This window comes from Tachypleus tridentatus, chromosome 10 (genome assembly GCF_004210375.1).
Source record: "Tachypleus tridentatus isolate NWPU-2018 chromosome 10, ASM421037v1, whole genome shotgun sequence".
Classification (NCBI taxonomy): domain Eukaryota; kingdom Metazoa; phylum Arthropoda; class Merostomata; order Xiphosura; family Limulidae; genus Tachypleus; species Tachypleus tridentatus.
In genome coordinates, this window is record NC_134834.1 from 81,828,298 (window position 1) to 81,849,149 (window position 20,852).

General features: G+C 31.0%; 1 pseudogene across 1 annotated transcript in view; it reads left to right on the plus strand.

Moving 5' to 3' along the window:
- LOC143229707 (ephrin type-A receptor 4-like) overlaps window positions 1-20,852 on the plus strand; it is a 199,906-nt pseudogene that overhangs the window by 173,378 nt on the left and 5,676 nt on the right. Inside the window, exons 5-16 of the transcript XR_013016011.1 lie at window positions 314-616; window positions 7,216-7,430; window positions 7,745-7,829; window positions 8,711-8,822; window positions 12,263-12,345; window positions 13,057-13,101; window positions 13,947-14,090; window positions 16,371-16,618; window positions 17,385-17,483; window positions 17,956-18,066; window positions 19,323-19,517; window positions 20,037-20,179. The product of XR_013016011.1 is annotated as an ephrin type-A receptor 4-like (transcript). The remainder of the gene's footprint in view (window positions 1-313; window positions 617-7,215; window positions 7,431-7,744; window positions 7,830-8,710; window positions 8,823-12,262; window positions 12,346-13,056; window positions 13,102-13,946; window positions 14,091-16,370; window positions 16,619-17,384; window positions 17,484-17,955; window positions 18,067-19,322; window positions 19,518-20,036; window positions 20,180-20,852) is intronic.

Consider the following 20,852-nt stretch of genomic DNA (forward strand, 5'->3'; position numbering starts at 1 on the left):
TTGCAAACATTTAAAATAACAAAAATATCTTTAATTATAAAACTGTACCACAAATAATACGTTGATACCATCAAACATTACTGTAAGTCCAGTGAAGTTGTATCAGTATTTCCAATGGTAGTATTTACATGTTATCACACGCGGAATGAACTCAAAAGATAATAAATTTGTCTTCTAAGATTTCTCACAAAATGTTTTATCCCCGTTAAATTTTATTGTGAGCGATATTTAGAAATATTGTTAAGAACCAACACCTAACATGAAAAACAACGATTTATATATTACAACTTCATTTTAATCTAACTTCTTACAGAACCGCCTTCTGCGCCTCAAAATCTGACCGTTGATTTCGTTGACCAGTCTACTGTCATATTATCCTGGCAAGCACCAAAATTCCTTGGTGGGCGAACAGATACAAACTATAGGGTAGTTTGTGATGCCTGTGGCAATGCCGTTTCGTATGTTCCAGCTCAGCAAGAATTGAACGATACAAAAGTCACAATTTCGGGGTTGAATCCCGTAACAACATACAATTTCCTAATATATGCAGAAAATGGCGTATCGAGTTTTAGTGACGCCCACAACGTTCGCGTAACGGTTACGACTGAGGCCTCAGGTGAATTTATTTTTCTGTTATTTTTTCAAGTGTAATAATAATTATTAGTAATTTTTAAATTAATTTGTTTATAGTTAGAGGTATTAATAGTTTAATAGTGAAAATGTGTTAGGTAAGACTTTGACACACTAAGAAAATTCAGCGGAGTATCTCTTTGCACTAAGCTTATGGCCCTGACCTTTACTTGAAACACCGAAACAAACGCCCCCACCCCCTCGCCCTGGTGGCACAGCGGAATGTCTGCAGACTTACTACACTAGAAACCGGGTTTCGATGTCCGTGGTTGGAAGAGCACAGATAGCCCAATGTGTAACTTGGTGCTTAATTTCAAACAAAGCGAAACAGAACAATACCTAAAAATTGTGCACCCTTCTATTATCTACCCTCTTACCTACAAAAGATGTGTGTTATCGTATGTGCATAGTGTAGGATATAACTCAGATTTAAGATCCATTCAGTAACACTGCATTAAACATTTACCCAATAGGTACGTCCTTTCTTATTATCGATGAGTTTTTTTTTTTTTTTGTACAATAAAAATATCCTCTCATATCGAAAGTATTCAGATACCGTAAAGGAACGTATAGTAGTGTCATCTATTGGGAACTATTAAAATTAAATACTTTTAAAACGGGTATAATATATTTTCATCCAAATTAAATAATTAGTGTATTTGAGTGAAGATTTTTTCCTCTTTATGCTGTAGCAGGTTAAAGGAGAGAAAGAGAAAAGGTTAGTGATTTCAATGTTTTATCAAACATTGTTCGGAATGATTACTTCATTTGTTCAATTAACTCGAAATATCCTTTATGGATAAAAAGCAGCTACTTGAAATCGTTATCTTTATAAAAACTACTAAAAGCAAGTAGTAGGTCAGCTACGTCACAAGGAAGAGTGCTTAACCCATATCATCACGTACAATTAAAATTTAGTACAGTTAGTTTCACATCACAGTAACTTAAAACTTATGTAGCACATTATCAGATCTTATAACAAACTTAAAATGTATAAATATTTGTAAAAATATAATTATTATTAATTCATTGTTTAAAAGGTTACACTGTTTGCAGGACACAATAAAATTAAATACTTTTAAAACGGGTGTAATATATTTTCATCCAAATTAGTGAAAGATGAAATAATATCAGTCTGGAAACTAACAAATTCTTACGTTTGATGATTACTAAAAAATTCATCGTTAAGAGATAATGTACAAATAACTAATAATAATTAATTGTTACAAATCTATGTATAGTTCTTTCTGAAATTAGACTTCAGTTTTAATTACAGTCAACCCACTTCAATCTATAGGCCAACAGAAAACATTGTTTAGTTTAGTGTGTCAAAAGTAGCTCTTTGTGAAAGCTCATTTAAAAGCACAATTCTTTCACATCATAATCCTGTTTTCCTCTCACTTACAAATAAGATGCAAATGCTATATAGATATTCTTTCCCAATAAAGCAAAGTACTCACAATAAGAGATCATATAGTACTTCAAAATTGTCCTTACACACAAACAAACAAGTAAAGGTAGAAAGTTAAATTCACCCTATATTTTTCAGAAAATTACCAATTCCCCTGTTAAGTCCTGCAAAAGTGTTGGCCTGTCCACCAGTACTATAGATAACAACTCATTTCAAAAGCCAGTCACCTTATAATGAAAATGAAGTTGTTTTAACTGAAATCTAACATGTTTCATCAAATTTTAAAGCTCTGTCTTCTCAACCTTAAAAATATAACCTGAACTAGTCAGAGGCCTTTATAATATTGGTCTCTCTTCTTGAGAGAAAGTAAGCAGGGATGGAACCTGGGGCTGAAGCTACACCAGAATGTTTTAGCTTTTCCCACACCAAGAAAAAAAAATGCTTATATTAATTTTTTTTTTTGACCCACTATAACACCTTTGCCATGAAGTCACTGGCAGACAACATTTGGGTAAGTTAATCCTCTAACATAATTGTTCAATTTTAGGAATTATTCAGGTGGGTTTCCTCCAAATCTTCTTCACTAATTTAACGTCTTACAAGTAGACAAACACTGTACACAGTATTTCATGAGAGATAACACTATGTGACACAACTTTTGTTCCTGGATAGTACATATTATTTCTTAATTGCTTATATTGTAAAAGTACAGAAAATGGCCATTATTCCCTTCAAACTTTGCTTTTGTGACCTGGATAATGAAATTTACAAATTAACCTATTTTATATGTAAAAACGGGCAAATTTGCACATTTTCATTTACACAAGGTCTGAATAAAACAACATATTAATCAGATTTACATGTATTTATACTAAAGTTATACAAAATGAATAAAAATTTAGTAGAAGTGAGTAGTTTTTTGAGAATTGTGATTGTAACTTTCACATATCAGCCCCCAAATATAGTCTCCCATCATGTTTTCGTTATATGCTCCCAGGTTACAAAAAACAAAGTTGAAGAGAAAAATAGGTCTTTTCCATATAAGTACACAAACCATTCATCCTTTTCTTCATCAGATTGACAGGTGATGTCCTTGAACAGAGATAACAGATAAATAAGGGAAGATGAATCCATATTGGCTTACATTTATGGTGCCATATTTCAGTAAATGATTTTATAAAGCTTTTGTAGATATAGCATGATACAAGGGCAATGGCATGTTTCCGAACAAATTGTAATATGAAAGTCTTAAATACTTTAACATCACAAGTTTTAGACAATAACAACATTAAGTTGCAGATACCATATCTTATCCACTCGAATCTTACTGTCTTGATAATGAGAAGGATTGAGATGAAGGAACATTTGGTGGTCACTATTTTCTCATGAGTACACCATTTTTTAAAAAGTAACTGTAGGAACTTTCTCCAATTCATTCTTTGAGAGTGCATATTTAAATAGTGGTGAGATGGATCCTTTTCTTGCTCAGTGGTAAGTTTACTTCTGGCAAATTGAACTTCACCAGGTGAACCAGATCCCTCATGTTCATTGTTATCACCCACCAATGAATTGTCAGTAGGATAATTATTTACAAGATCTCCATTGAATCCAAAAAATGTCTGAGATGTAACTATAATGTCATCCTCTGAAACCATGTTTATCATTTGTTTTGGGCTTAATTTCCTAGCCTGAGTTTGAGTCGCAGTGCATGGAGGAAACTTGTCTGGATCCTCCTCAACAATAACATCATCCTCAGATGACACAGTAATCAGCTTACTAATCATTTTGGGTTCAGCAACAACTTTCTCCACAGACAAATCATTTTCCAACAATAATGATACACCTTTAAATAGCAGAGGAGGTCTTACTCTAACTACAATTGGTTCCAAAACTAGGTCTGATGTTAAATAAATGTAAAGAAAAAGAGCATTAACAAAGCCACCCTGAACATTCTGAGTAATAACAGACTTACCAGTGACACAACTCAAATCTAAGGGCAATATGCCTTTTAACATCAATCACTTAATCACTCTAGTATCACATATAATACATATGGGTATGGGATTAGTTGAGCCATTTGTTAAAAACACAGGACCAACAGACATAAATGGCCTAAGTTCCTCCCTGTCTACATCATCCATATTATCAGTGACCAAATCAACAACAACAAAATAGCTGATGAAACTATGTCCATTTAGTAATACAAATGTACTGGATGTTGCCTCCTTTTCTTTTTCAAATGTCATCAATTGGGCATAACATGATCAGGTTTTTTATGAAAATGCCATATAAGTTTAACTGGCTTCCTTTTGATAACCACAACTTTTGGTACAAACTCACCTATTTTGAAAATAGCTGCTTTAACCTTATCATAATCCATAGTCTTCTTGAGGAAAAACAATATACGCTTCTTGTGATTTACAAGTTATAACATTTTGTAACAATAATAATGACAATTTTTTGCTAGGCCATTTCATGGTTTGGACAACTTTCTCAAGATGTTGGTGCTGTAATATATTGATTGAGTACAAAGTTGTATTTCAGCCTGATTTTGTTCTCAGCTTTGATACAGCCTTCTTTTTACTCTTTTTTAGATATTTATTTCTCTTTCAGCTTTGATATCAGTTTGCTCTTTCTCTTAGTTAACTTTGATATGGGCTCGTTTCTTCTCTCTTTTTTTTTTATAGCTTCACAAAGCTTGTTCAAGCTTGATTTGTTCTGAGTTTTAGCTACATTTCCAACTTATCTTTATCACTCTTCTCTGATTGGCTAATGGAGACACTAGAGTATTCCCCTAATGCTTCCTCAGACAACAAATCATCATCAACAAATATTTGAACAATACATTTTTTTGGTAAATTTTTTTTTCTCATTGATTTCTTAACCTCTAATTCTAAAATTTTGGCAATTTTGAAATATTCACTTTTGTTATATCTTTCTAGTCATTTAGGGCAGGGTGATTCAAGAAAGCCTTGATAATCAAATCTTGTTAGCACTGATAACTATCAACTGAATAAATTTTGGTTGAATTTTGTTTCTGATCCAGATCCTGGGCAAGCCATCAAATTTATCATTGTTACATACTGTATCCTGGAGAAGCTTTTGATTTACTATGTTATTTATTACAATTTTCAGTTCAAATAGCTTGAAATTTTTGTTTTAATTCAGAAGTTCATTGAATGTCGATATCTCTAAAATTTATATTTCCCAACAAGATTTATATACACAATTTTCTTTCTTAACACAAATATATTTTAATATACAAACAACAATACAATTTACAATAATGGTTATTACAAATAATGCTGAGTCTTTTATCTGATCTGGAATTTATTTTATCAATGGTTCACGATGAACAAATTAATTCTGTGTTGATACACAGGTATGCTTCACTTGAATGTCTTACTTGATACGAAGCTAGCTATCTTCTTCACGTGAGTTTTTTTCCACTGAAGCTATATGATGTCTTTGTAGAAATACTGACATCCAAAGTTAATTCTCTGAATTTAAATGGTTTGTAATGTTCAAAATCTATAAACATTCCTGATGAAATATCTGTAATTTCCTGATTGATAATCATTGATCATCCTGTAGTTTCTGAGGTTTATGGTATATCAACTGTAGCAAAACAATTTTAAACTGTTTCTTGACATATCAGTTTATAAAATTTCAGGGTAAGGTTTCTGAAAGTTCATTTGCAAAAATATTTGAAGATATGCTGGTGCTTTCGTAAAATATATATTGTCAATTCTTACACTCAAGAATCTTCAACAAATTTAGAGAATAAGCAGGACTTTCACAATACAGATTTAAAAATATACACTACATGCATTTCTAAATATATATTAAACTGCAATAAACATAGATATCAAAATAAATATACAACAGTAAGTACTTTATGTAACTGAAGCATTTATGAGGTATTAACATCAGTATCTAATAATTTAACTTGTCAAAAGACTTTTTTAAATTAAAACAGTTAAAGGCATTTTTAAGGCCCAAAAAGGCAACCACAACACAAGTGTAGATAAATAGTATATGTGTAATGAGTTTGTTACATTCAATTTGTTCAAAGCTGTTCAATTTTCTATTTCAGTAATGAAAGAAAGGAAATTCACCTTGCAGAAATTTCCAGAAGTAACAATATCATAATCAGTCTAAATCATTGTTTGTTTTGGTGTATAAATTGTGATTGAGGTCCAAATAGGTTAAGAAGTAAAACCCTGTATCATATCATAATGTTCAAGTAAAAACCTGTATCATATCATAATGTTCAAGTAAAAACCTGTATCATATCACAATGTTCAAGTAGAACCCTGTATCATATCATAATGTTCAAGAAGATCACAGTAGTGAAAGTGTTGTGACATTTCAAAAAATGTAATGTTGGAGGTGACTAAGGAATGTATCACAGTAAACACTCATGAGAATTCTTATCTCCACAGATGTTCAAAATTACTGCTGTGTAAATAAACAGAACATTGAGGAAAAGTATAATGTATCTGTCTAATGAACACACCTAACAAATTTGCAATTTATCTAACTCTGTTCTGCTATTCCATTCCACAGTAGACAGAGTACAATTATATACAGTTACTCCAAAATTTATTGTCTTGTAGCAACCAACATATGTTTATACAATTTAGTCATAATGATATAATGATAAGAGGATATGATAAGACTTTGCACTATTATTGAACAAACCATTTGCAAGTTCATTGCGAAACAAGTTATCTTTTAATATTACAGCTGTATTTTCCAGCCAACGTTGTTAATGTTTGTTGAACTTTGTTCAAAGATATTCAAAAGTTATCTGTGCTTTCCATCCCTAATTTTTCAGCAATGCACCATCACTAATGTGTGTTAAGTATCACAACTAATTTTATTTTTTGTCAATGTAACTGTTGCTTTTCTCTTCATTACAATATCCGTAATAATAAATTTTTTTCACCTGTTTCACAAATGTGTCTTCAACTGAATTTGGCTACAGAAATTTGATTTTAGCCTTTTATTTTGTTTTTCTGTACTAAAAGTTTTACAGATAACCCTAGGACTAATAAGTGCACCACATTCTTCATGAGCAACTTTTTGCATTTTCAGCATATTATATTGTTTACAATATTAAACAAATGTGTTGAGTAATGTTTTTTAATTATTCTTGACTTCCACTGTAGTGCCATCTGTTTTAACCAATGTGCAAATTCTATCAGCTAAAAGTTCTGAAATTGTGTTGGCATGGGATCCTCCAGAAGACCCTCTCACAGTTATAGAAATGTATGAGGTGCGATACTTCCCTCGAGGCAACATAAAAAATGCATCTGCCATCTTGACAAAAGGTAGAAAGACCAAGTTCACAAATTTAAGACAAAGAGTGGAATATGGATTTCAGGTAATAAATAACTTTTGACCCTACTGTGTGTAGATTACAGTTTCTGTAATAACATACTTTGTCAGATTTGTTGAAGAAAATAACACAGTTAGTATTTTACATCTGAAAGAGGACAATAGTCAAATTTATTTTATTACATAATTCTGAATGAAATACCACTAAGTGTTGATAAATGTCAAATAATTAATTTTCTTATCTTATGTTCATATTTTATAGTAAAAAGTCACACTTAAGTCAAAGCAACTGTATCTATCTTCACTTGCAGTTAAGATACTTTCTTGTACATTCAGTTATATTAAATTGAAATATTCTAGGTCAGAGCCAAGACAACTCATGGATGGGGAGAATTCAGTAAGACCATTTTTAAGTCAACGGATCAGATTATTATTGGTAGTACTGGTATGTTGCTTTTTATGACTTGTTTAATATATTATCATTTTAACACTCTTGTCTGTTACATGAATACATGGAAAATATGTATGCTATTGTGTTTTATATGGGTTATAACTCAAGTTATACTGCTAGTAACTGTAATTTAACAAATTATGGTGTGAATGTTATCATATTTGAAAATGCTACTAATTAGGCCACTTATGGTTCAGCAATACATCTAATAGTTTGTAATGCTAAAAATCAAATTTCAAAACTCACTTTGAACACAGCACAGATAGCACATTATATAACTTTGTGCATAACAACAAACAAGTTATCTATTTCATTTGGCCATGTAGGAGTGATTTGTTTGATTTTAGTTTCCAAAAAGCTTTGTACAATACTCAACCAATATATTTTATTGGTACAAAATGTTCATATGAAAGACAAATACAGAGCAGAACTACCGTGGGTTACATGTTGTAAAATGTTGATACTGAAACTTGAAACCGGTACATTCATTTTATCATTTGAGTAAAATGCATAGCTTGTATTTGATTATTTGCTTTTTTACAAATAACCAAACTATCATAATTGTAATATGCTAAATTAGTTTTGTGGCTGTTATTGGAAAATCTTTGCAATAATAGTTAAATATATAATTTTTTGATATAATGCACTATTCTGAATACTGGTTGATGTACTTTATTAAAAATATGGAAGCATTGCATGTTTACTTTTGAATAAATTAATGTTTCTAAGAATTTGAATGAGTATTTAATAAATTGTTGAAATGCAAATATTAATTTTGTGTTATATTTATATTTTCCTGCTTATTCCACTAAGGTTATATGTATTTACTTCATGTATAAAGCCTGACTTTAACTTTTCCTCTTATTTCTGATTAGCTTATGTAGAAAATGAAGATAAAGTTCAAGTTCGAATTATTGCTGGTGCAACTGTTGCTGTGGTTGTTCTTGTTGTTGTTGTCATCGTTATGATAATTCTCTACATCAGAAGGTAGGAAAAAATATCTCAACATGTGGAATATGTTGAATGCTGGAATATTTATGAAAATTTACTATGTTGCAAACTGGCAATTATGAGTATAATATATTTATATCAAACTTTTAGCATAAGATGACAGAATAAATGGGTGAGATAATATACTAATGAACTCTATAGGAACATCTTCCCTGAAGCAAAACTATACATTGAGGTCTCAAAAGAGTGTATCTTTTTAACACTTAGTATACCTGAACGTCTTCTATGTTATTTAAAACTATACATTGAGGTCTCAAAAGAGTGTATTTTTTTAACACTTAGTATACCTGAGCTTCTTCTATGTCATTTAAAACTATACATTGAGGTCTCAAAAGAGTGTATCTTTTTAACACTTAGTATACCTGAACGTCTTCTATGTTATTTAAAACTATACATTGAGGTCTCAAAAGAGTGTATTTTTTTAACACTTAGTATACCTGAGCTTCTTCTATGTTATTTAAATCTGCTTGTTTCAGAAACAGCTGGTGGAGTTCGAGTCCAAAAGTGTTTGTGATTTATTTTTACACGTAGGAGTATTTGAAGTGTAGATCACACAGGAACTGGTGTGTGAAAACTTAGATTACCATTGTTAAACCATAGGAGTATACAGTATCTAAATAACCAATATGTTAGCATTCAAAGATTGCTGTGAATGAAGTAACCTAACATGAGAAAAGTGTTGTTGGAGTTATGTGTGCATTATGTCTACCAAGTAACAACAGAAAATAAAAGTACAATAAAATAGGCTAATAAGAAATTTTACATAAAATTCTTTAGCTTTGTATAGTGTCTGATGCTTTCTTGCACATAAAGTATTTATGTAGATCACGTATTCAGCATAATCATTATATTGTCAGAGCTCTGAATTAACTTCTGATAGGTAACTAGTCAGAGCTCTGAATTAACTCCTGATAGGTAACTAGTCCAGGAATGATCAGACAAAAATGTTTTGCTGTCAAAAGAATGTGTACACAAAACATGAAGATTTATTATGTTGTGTTTATTTTCACAAGTTAATTTGGAAGTTTTATGAAACTAGGCTGCAAATGTTATTATTTCCATGGAAGTTATTAAAAAGTAAAGTTGGCAGAAAATGGAAGCATACGTTTTCAATGGGGAGGAAGGGTGGAATGTGTAAGGAGAGAAGTAAGTACCTATCAGAAATATAATATAGGAAAATTATAACTTCTAATATGGTTCCTTACCTCTGTTCACAAACATAGATAGAATCCCACATTGAATAGGTTGAGGGACTGGTGTGAGGTAATAGAGAAGCACCCTTTGAAAGTGATCAAAGAGCACCCAAAAATAGAGATTATCAAAGTAGAGGATCCTACTTGGGAGACTGCACAACATCTGTACTAGGTATACTCTACATCCAGTGTGGAAAGAGGTGTTGCAAATATGGGTGGAAAATTAGAAAGTCACATCCTAAGGGCAGATAACAGTTTTTAGATAGGGATTTAGACTACATGATATTGGAATCTCAATTGCTCTTAAGATGTATGGGTAGGAAAGAGGATCATAGCAATGGATTTTAACTGCAATCCAAAATCCAGCCACTGGTGACCAACATCTACATAGGGGTAGGAAAGAGGATCATAGTGACTTAACCTCAAGTTCAACAGACCAAAGAAAGAGATCATACCTCCCCAATTTATGAACAGGGTATATGATAAAATGTATTAATCTGGGAATCTGACATATGTCTCTGAATAGTGAAATATCTCAGTCAAAATCTATCGGAGAGGGGCTACCTCAGTATGTTAAAACCCTCAAGGTAAAGCACAAGAGGAAGGACCATGGGTAGCAGCACATTCATCCCTTGTGACCCACAGCATAGCAGTAGTGAACATAAGTTTAACTGAGTGACAGAACAGAGAGACCCATAATACATGTGTGAGGACTTGAACCAGCATCCATGTGGGGGTATGACAAGGTCTTCCAATCAAAAGGGTGAATTGTAATTTTTGATGGCTCACTCCAAAGCTACAACATTACCTTGGATAAATGCATTCAGAGAGGTTCATGAAATTGGAGGACACCTCATCAGATACACCAAAAGAATACCACTGCTCTACTGTCAGTTGAATGGATTCATTATTATTTGTATCGTATATTACTATTACTTTCAGAGGAGTTCTCCATGGTCTAACCCTCCCAGCAGCTGGAAAGTCTTAAGTACTCCTGTACTTCACTGAGGAATGTCAACACCATAGACACTACAAGAGGTAACTATGGAACCCTATTTTTAAAAGCCGACCATACCAATTTATTCAATACAAGGCATAGTAGAGATGGATATTTATTCCATTCTGCTTTAGTAAAGTCCAGAAATAGCATATTAATAAAGCAGATACATCAAGAGGAAAAACCCACGAGTGACCTTGTGGAACATCTCATCTGAACAGTGTGTGTTTAGTGGCCATGGAAATTATAATCATAAAGTGCATATTTGATAACTTTTAAAAAAGTATACCTGGACACATACCATTTGCAACAGGGCAGAATCCTTAAAGAAAAGAAGAGACATGCCCTGAAAAATAAGAGGTGTACAAACAGACGGACAGAAAGAGAGAGACAAATGGTAGCTTACCCTGTCGCAGCCTCATCGAAGAATGAAGGATGGTGACAGGTAAAAGATGGTACTTGAAGCCTTTGTAATTGTACAGGAAGTAAATATCGCTTTCAAGGTGAAAACATAAATTTTGATGAAAATGGAAAAATGTGAAGGACAATAAAGGTACATATTCGTTTAAAACTGTTAGAGTGAAGTAAAAAAAATTCCACTTTGTTTAAAATTTAAAAGAAAATGAAGGAAGAGGCCACAAACAAAAATCATCTAGATAATAGCACTGCCAAAGGAGAAGTGACAATTTGGCAGAATTTCATAAAGGGATACACATCCATAAAATAGGGTGTGTTGCATTCCCGTTGGTGGGGGATTGTTACATAATGATTTACATGCAAGATACAGTTGACCCACATTGATCTTGAGGTATGTAGGAGCTCAAGGCTTGCGGCAGGCAAAATCATTTTTGCACATACAGTGTAACATTGAACAAGAATAGCCATATCTGTGATGGAGGTCAGGTACTGTATTAGAAATACAAAAGTCAATGAAACTGAAGTATGTTTAATGTGTTGTGCAACTTTGTGTGTTTACAGATTGCATCTCTTTAAAGTTTTAATATGAACTATAATATGTAAAAATGTTTGTTTAATTGCTTATATATTTGAGATTGCATTCCTAAATATAAATAACTATTAACAGTATAAGTATAGTCTTATGCTCTTTTTGGTTTTATCTGGAACTTCTAAGGTTCAAAGAGACAGCTGATGCATTAAGCTTCCATGTTCTCACAGTAATAAGCTAACAAATAATTTTTTACCATTGATTTGTCTTGTTTTCATAGAAGTTCAGAGGAGTGTAATAAAAAGCAACCAAGTGACTGCGATACTTTAGAGTATCGAAACGGGGAAGGTAACAAGTGTAAAGGTTGGTATTTTATTTTATAACCTGTTTTATGTATTTGTAAGTTTTTAGTCGACACAATATATGGTTTTAAAAACTGAGTAGAAGCTTTAAAACAATACTTTTATAAGACGTTTAATTGCCACCTGGTGCATGAGAAGAGTTAATTGAAAATTATGATGCATTTATATTTCCTCATAATGACTTCTTTAAATAATTTTATTACGCATTTTTGATAATATCTGGTTTGAATGATTTTACTGAGAGATTAAATAAGTGTAAATATCATTAGCCATAGTTTTATTATGAGTTATTTTACAAGTCATCACTGACATTAATTTAAAGTGTAAAGGTTGCTTTATGTGTAGTCACTGGTGGCAAATTATTTCTAAACTATACATGTGAATTTTACAACTGCAATTTGGATGAAATAACAAGTGAGAATTTAATATTTTGTTTTCCCATTACAGTAATTTTCACAGGTTTTATTTAACATAATTCTTAGATTTGTGCATAATAATGTCACGTTTTGAAAATTTTTTCTTTAATTTTTAACACTTGTCTCCTCATACTTTATAACAAGCTGTTTAGATTAAGAAAAAAGGTACTAGAAGTTTATATTATCAACAAAATATAAAAGTGTGAAATATCTATTTTTTTATGTAAAATACAATGTCAGAAAAGTAAGGGCAAATGTCTTTTGAAAGTAAATTATTTAAATTTCTGAACTAATAGTAATGCCTTCCTTGGATCACCCTCCTATTGTTCCTACTGCTCTGAGTAAGTACTTACAACCTTTTTCTATATGCTTGTAACTTTATGGTCTTTTGCAATAATTTTCTTTCTTTTCCTGCTTATCTACGTCAAAACTCTATGTCTATTTCTAATGCAATTTATTCCACTCTTTAAAAGTGTTTGAGGATAGAACATACAATTCTGAAAAAAATTTGATAATGTATTAAAATTGCTCTTACATAGGGGTTTATAATGTGTGCATAATTGGTTTTGCTGCATCTTTATTCACTCGGTACTTCTGTGGTCAGCTAGAATAACTTAGGATTTGGCAGAATTGTATTGTCATTAGATACTATATTAATACAGTTAAAACACCTTATTTCGTGTATTAAATAATATGTGCATCTATAGAAAGAGAGAGAGAGAAATAATCTCTATATCTTATATCACACAATTGGTCAAGAGTTAATGAAGTTCGTAATTATTGAGTTTAGATTGACGTAGTATGTGAGATAAACTGTTTTTCCTTAATATAAAATTAATTAAAATTCCAATTCATGTTGTGTTACAAAACTGTTTAGATATAATATCTGTCACATTTTATGGAGCCAAAATGAGAATTCAAACATTCTCAGGTATAATGATTTATTAGAATATTGTGTAATAATAAAATACAGTTATATAGTTGCTTTTGAAAAGCTAAAATTATTTTATACCACTTATATATTAAAATGTTCAAACAGTGTTGAAATAACATTCCAACTCCAGTTAATCATAGATTTTAACACATTTGGAATGCGATAAAGAACGTAAAAATAACAGCTTATAATTTCCAATGAGTATCGTCTGTTCCGGACGATGTTTATCTGATTTTGTTCATTACTTAACAGTTACCACACCACTCTTCACCCACTGTGGAACAACAAGAAGCTACATTGATCCTCACACATATGAAGACCCTAACCAAGCAGTAAGGGAATTTGCCAAGGAAATAGATGCTCTTCACATAAGTATTGAAGCTATAATTGGTGGAGGTATGTCACTGATCTAGATTTTGTTGCTTCAGGGCAGTTATATTAATGGTACAGTTTGCTGCAGTCTCTATTAACCTTTCATGAAAGTAACTGTAATACTTTCTCTTGTGTTTAAATATTTATTGTGAATAATATTTTAATTATTAACTTGTTCAGTGTAGAACTAAGATATTCGTTTTCTTAAATCTATGACCAGTTATAGTTCTCACTTCCAAAATTATCACTGTATGCTCATCAGTCAGTTCTTTCTATGTCTGATGTCTCTAAAATAGTTTATAATTTAGTGACTTTATAGTAAACTAGATCATAACCTAGTATAGGAAACCATTAATTATTTTCATCCCAGTAGCAGTTTTATAAAAATGGTAACCTTGTAACATATTCAGATGAAATCAATTAATTTGAGAATAGTATTAGATAAGTATGTTAAACAGGAAAATCGTTCTGAAATTCAGTATTGTAAAGCAATTCTAAAATTATTTCTGACCAAGTTTAAGCTGTGTAACAAACACGTGGACACATGTAGAATATAAAATAAATTCCCTCTTTTTACGTTGACAAAAATACTATGCTTATTCCTGCTTACCTTATGGTTTACAGCATTTTCTTCAAATGCTCTTGGATCACAATCATCCATTACACTGCCTGAATGCAAAGTTTTACTATTTTCAATACTTTCAGCTAGAAATAAAACGTATAAAACATTATAAATATGACAGGTATGTTTCATGATGTTAATGAGTTTCCTCTAGAAGAAGCTTAGATATTTCTACTCACAAAATAAATATTACATTGTGGAGAAGGAACAAAAGTCAAAGTTACAATAATGAGTTGTTTTTTTCCAAATGTTAATAAATCTTTTATCAAAACAGAATTCTAAATCTTAATGTTTCATTTTCTAAAGTATTTGAAGGTAGAAATCAGAATTTGTAAAAAAAAAAAAATTTGTATTGGTATGTATTTTCATAAAAATGGAACTAGAGTTTTTGTTTACAGAACTAAATTTTTATTTCTATCTTATAAATTTCATAAGTGCTGAAATTATTTATATTCATTTTTGCTTCACCCCATGCTCATTGTTATTACTAGTTTCTTCATGATTGCTTGACAATTGTTGTAAAGTTTGTTTAAAAAACAAATTAATATTACCTCATTTTAATTTACTGTAAAAAATAGTTATATTATGGTGTTTTGTAGCCAGGATTTGTATAAGGGGTTTTTAATTAATGTATTACTATACTAGGTGTAAGTGATTGTTTGGTCTTACCTTATCTTATTACCTTACCTTTTGCTTGGAAGCATATCAGTTGGCATATAATATCTTTTCAATTCCCAAATTTGATCAAAAATCCATATTTTTTCATCTCTGTGCTCAAGGCATTTTGGCTCTTTCTTGGTACGAAGATCAAATTCAGTGCAATTGACATTCAAACCTATGATGCTTCATGTATCTCACTTTTAATATTAACAATACTGTAATTTGACTCCAGCTTCAGTGTTCCTACCTTGCAACAAGTTAGACTAAATAAACAAAAGATCAATAAAACATACCAAATAAATATTTAAACTTTCAAAATGTTATCTGTTACCTTAAACTAATTAAACTGGTTAAGAATAATAGACCCATTGAACAGGCTACATCACACTACATCAGTGCGAGACCATACTTGAGTTAGAACTAGACAAATTGCATAAAAAAAAAACTTATGTAAATAGGAGTAGAAGGAGAAAAATGTAGTTTAAAGGGTTACAGCCTAATTATATGAAATGTTTTCTAAATACATATAAATATATATATATAATGTTACAAGTATTTCAAATTCTACCTTGATCTTCAACATTGATGAAAAATATGTTGACAAAATATGAGTTAGAAAAAAGAGTAAATATAGATGAAGAAGTGACATAAAACATATAGACTGTATCAAGGTAACACAATAGTAATTTATTTCATTGATTTAAGATAATTTATTCTAGTCTTAAAGGAGTTGACTGTTAACTTTTCCTGTAATCAACATCCATTTAGTGCTAAGATCTTAATCTTTAAACAACTGTAGAAGTTATCTTTTTGTACTTAAAATACATATTATTAACCTGATTCAATTTACAATTTAGATTGTTTTCTTTCTGCTCTATGAAGTAGGACTATTTAAATATATAAAAATTGTAAAACAATCACAATTTCTACTTTAAAATAACTAAACCTGTTTGCTTATTGTTGGTTAATATACTATGTTAAAGGATACTTTACAACAAATAACATCTTTTTCTATCATTCAGGTGAGTTTGGAGATGTGTGTAAAGGTAAACTTAAAGCCCCAGGCCGACCTGAGATTACAGTGGCTATTAAAACCCTTAAACCAGGCTCTCCTGACAAGGCTCGAATGGACTTCCTCACTGAGGCCAGCATCATGGGACAGTTTGACCATCCTAATGTTATCTACCTTCAGGGTGTTGTCACAAAAAGTAACCCAGTTATGATTATCACCGAGTATATGGAGAATGGATCACTGGATACTTTCTTAAGAGCAAGTTTTAGATTTCTTAAAATATTAAGTTTACAAAATTAAGAAATAATTTTAATAAACCATTCTGCACTATATAAAACTTGATTCATGTTTGCAAAGGTCATGCCTAATATACAGTATGGCCTAGAAAGTATTATTCTGAAATGACATCTTTAATGTTTATTCATATACCTACTTAAGATCTTAATTTTCAAACAACTGTAGAAGTTATCTTTTTTGTACTTAAAATACATATTATTAATCTTATTCAATTTACGATTTAGATTGTTTACTTTCTCCTCTATGAAGTAGGACTGTCTAAGTATGACATCTTTAATATTTATTCATATACCTACAGAAGCAAATGATAACATTGGTTAATATTTCAGTCACCCTAGAAACAGTGAATCACCACAAACTTCAGCTCAGTACATAGTTTTTACTTATGTTCACTGCAGAAGAAAAATGTGCTCTGTGTAAAACAGAGTAATCCCCATCCTTATTTGTTTGTTTTTTTGGCCACCCCATAATATCCGTTCAGCATATTAAGGGCATTTCAGAAACAATATGCTTTTGGTTTTCCAGTAATATCTCTGTTATTTATTGTATGAACTTAAAGCTAGAAAAAATTAATCTTTGTTTGGCTTTGTGAAAGTTTTTTACTTTTTCTTGTTTAATCTTGTATCCTCTATATGTAAATAAACCATTAATATTTTGAAACAAACAAATTATAACTTAATTATTTTAACACAGTGTTGTTATTATATCTTTTGCTCTGTGTGTCTAGGCAAATGATGGAAAGTTCCAGGTTATTCAGTTGGTTGGAATGTTGCGAGGAATTGCAGCAGGAATGCAGTACCTATCAGAGATGAGCTATGTCCACAGGGTAGGTAGTATATAAAAATACTGACTAAAAATCAGTCAGTTATTTTATCAACGAACTGTAGCACTACATGAGACCCAGTTCTAGAATATTGCATTGTTACACACTGATGAATTTTATGCCAAAACTTGACAAATTAGATATTACATAAAGTTCATATAGTGACTTAGTTTCCACTAGTGTTAGTAATTTTGATTATTAGGAGAAAAAAAAAGCGGTTGTGATGTATTTTTGGTGGACTGAAACTCCAGACTTTACTTGGATTTCTCCATGACTCATTTACATGCCTTAGATATATCTTCATCTTCTAAATTATAGGAATTTGTTTTTGCATATTCCATTATTGAGTAGTTGAGACTTGTTTTTATAATAAGAATGATATTGTTTACTTGAAATTTTCTTTACACCAAATGTTGTTGCCTTGGCTAGTTGACTTAAATAAAGTTTCTAAGTTCTTTTATTATTATAATTCTAGGATCTTGCTGCTCGTAATGTTTTAGTCAATTCAAGCTTGGTATGTAAGATTGCAGACTTTGGACTTTCCAGAGAAATTGAAAGTGCAACAGAAGGAGCATATACTACAAGAGTAAGTTTAGAGGGGTTTCTTTTACACACAAAAAAACAATCACTAAGAAAGATTTTGCATTCTGATTTGTTCACTGACTGTTAATATTTCTCCAACTCTATTAGAATAACTAGCTGGGATGCCCATACTCTGGATGAAATTATGTAGATTTATAATTAATGAAAAGTTATCTTTAGACATGAAAAGTTGTTTTACTTTATATACAATTTTAAAAAAACCAAAAACATCCATTAAAACAGCAAAACACAAAATGTGAAACTGTAAATCTGAATGTATCTCCTCAATGGCCCAACAAACCTTCATGCCAAATTTGGTGGAGATCCATCAAGAGAGGCAAAGTTGTGGTAAAAGAACCCAACAGGAAACACTTATTTAAAAAAAAAATGCAAAATTGAAAATTTGTATTTTCCCATGGACCTAATGAACCTCCATACCAATTTTGGTGAAGGTCCATCCATACCCTGTGATGTATTTACAAGACATACAACAGACAGTACAATTATATTTATAATATTGTATTCATGTGATGTATTCATGATGTCATATCTGCACCCTGAGAATGGAGAAAAATAGTTTCTGTGATAGGAAACGCAGCTGAAATGCCAAAATTGTGATCACAATTGCAAATCTGTATGTACACAAGATAAAAATTTTGCACAACTCATAATGAAAAAGGTTTTCCAATATCATTCAAGCAAGAGTTTCATTATAGTATGATACTGTTACAAAAGCTTTTAATCTACAGAGTTTAAAGATTCTATCCAATTGTATAATTCTAAAATTAAGCCATAAGGTTTCATATAGTTTCATACTAATATTGCAAAAATTATATGGATCTTGTGACAGGCTTTATCTTGGCTGCAGGTTGATGGTCCATATTTTCAGTTAAGATTGCATTATGGTGGCAATGGATACTGCTGATTGATTGCTAACCCTCTAAGCAGCAGTTCAATAATTAGAGATAGTTACACTTGAACCCAAGTGTGGATAAAGTTGAAAATTCTGATTGTAATCATTGTACTGTGTTTTGCTGAAATATGTTTTCATGCTGATGTCGCCTGCCTCAGTCAGAATTAAAAGCACTTGTTCAGTTGAAACAAAAAAATATACATTTTTAGCATATTTCTTCTTTGATCTATTGGTATGTCAAATATTGAAGAGAACGTAAGTCCCCCAAAATATTTTCTAATATAAAAAGTATGTTTTCTAATTAATGCCTCACATTTACTGAAAAACAATTTTCTGCAATTTTCTAGGGAGGAAAGATTCCAGTTAGGTGGACAGCCCCTGAAGCTATTGCTTTCAGAAAGTTTACTTCAGCTAGTGATGTCTGGAGTTTTGGAATTGTCTCTTGGGAGGTTTTATCTTATGGAGAGCGACCATACTGGAACTGGCCTAATCAGGATGTTATCAAGAGTATTGAAAAAGGCTACAGACTTCCTCCACCAATGGCAAGTTATTATAATAAATAATAATGTTCGTAGTTTTTTCATTAAATTTTTCTATATTATACTGTAATTTATAAAACTGTACCTTATTATGTTGAAACGAAATCTTATGTCATAAATTAAATACTTACAAAACCAATCAGATGTTTAATTAAAAAAAAAGTTATACAAGGTTATTTCACACAAATATCTTCTGCTCTGTATAAAGTTGGCCTTAATGGACTTGCCTGTGTTTAGAGTGGGATAGCATTTTGGCTTGAAGCAGACCATTAAAGCCAAATCTTTGCTGTGTCCACAGTGCATAAAATACAGTTGAAATGAGTCGTCTGCTACATATTGAGAGATGTTTTCTAAACGAACTAATTGTTGTATATTAGAATGTTAGTTTTTGTTTATAAACTGCTGAAAATTGAGAAATCACACTTCATTTGTGTGTGTGTGTATGATACATTGTGGCTGTTACAAGTATGAATTTCTTTTCTTGGTGAAGTCCATTTTGAGAGTCTTTGTTCTTTCCACTAGGATTGTCCAGAAGCTGTGTATCAACTTATGTTAGATTGTTGGCAGAAAGATCGATCCCACAGGCTAACTTTTGCAACCATTGTGAAAACCCTTGACAAACTGCTCAAATGTCCTGAAAGCCTTCGAAAAATTGCACAAAACAGGTAAACCATGTATGTGTAAAAAGAAAGAGCACTGTTAATAAAATATTTATGATCTGATTCTTATTCAGTCATGATATGATCATTGTAGGAAGTTACAATATGTTATTAATCTTGTATTAAATGTATTTCAGTGTTAAAAAAAAAGATTTAGTGACCTTTATAGTATGTTTATATAAATTTCACTTCTATTGAGCTTCTTGTATCTGTAAAATAATACCTTTTTTTCATCAATAAATATATGGTTTTAAAAATTAAAAAATGCTTAACACCTAGATTAATTGATTTAAAAACAAATACTTAAATATAATCCTACATTTTTCACCAATGCCTTAGTTGACCTTTGATATCATCTATTAAATGTATACATTTATTAGTATGTTTTAAAAAACTAATTAAAAATAACCACAAAAATTATTCATAATTATTCACTAATTAATTATAAAATTAACACTGAATCTACACAATAATAGATAAGCAGTGTCAAACTTAAATAGAATTCTATCTTTCTTTTTAATCCATACATCAAATGAAAAGAACAAAAATTATTTGGTAATTTCTCTATGTCAAATAGAATTATATTTAAATTTGAAAGGTGAAAAAAAACTTTAGTTAAAGCAATATTTAAAAAAAAACATGGGCTGTCACTTAATTAAAAATCTCACTATTCTGCAGT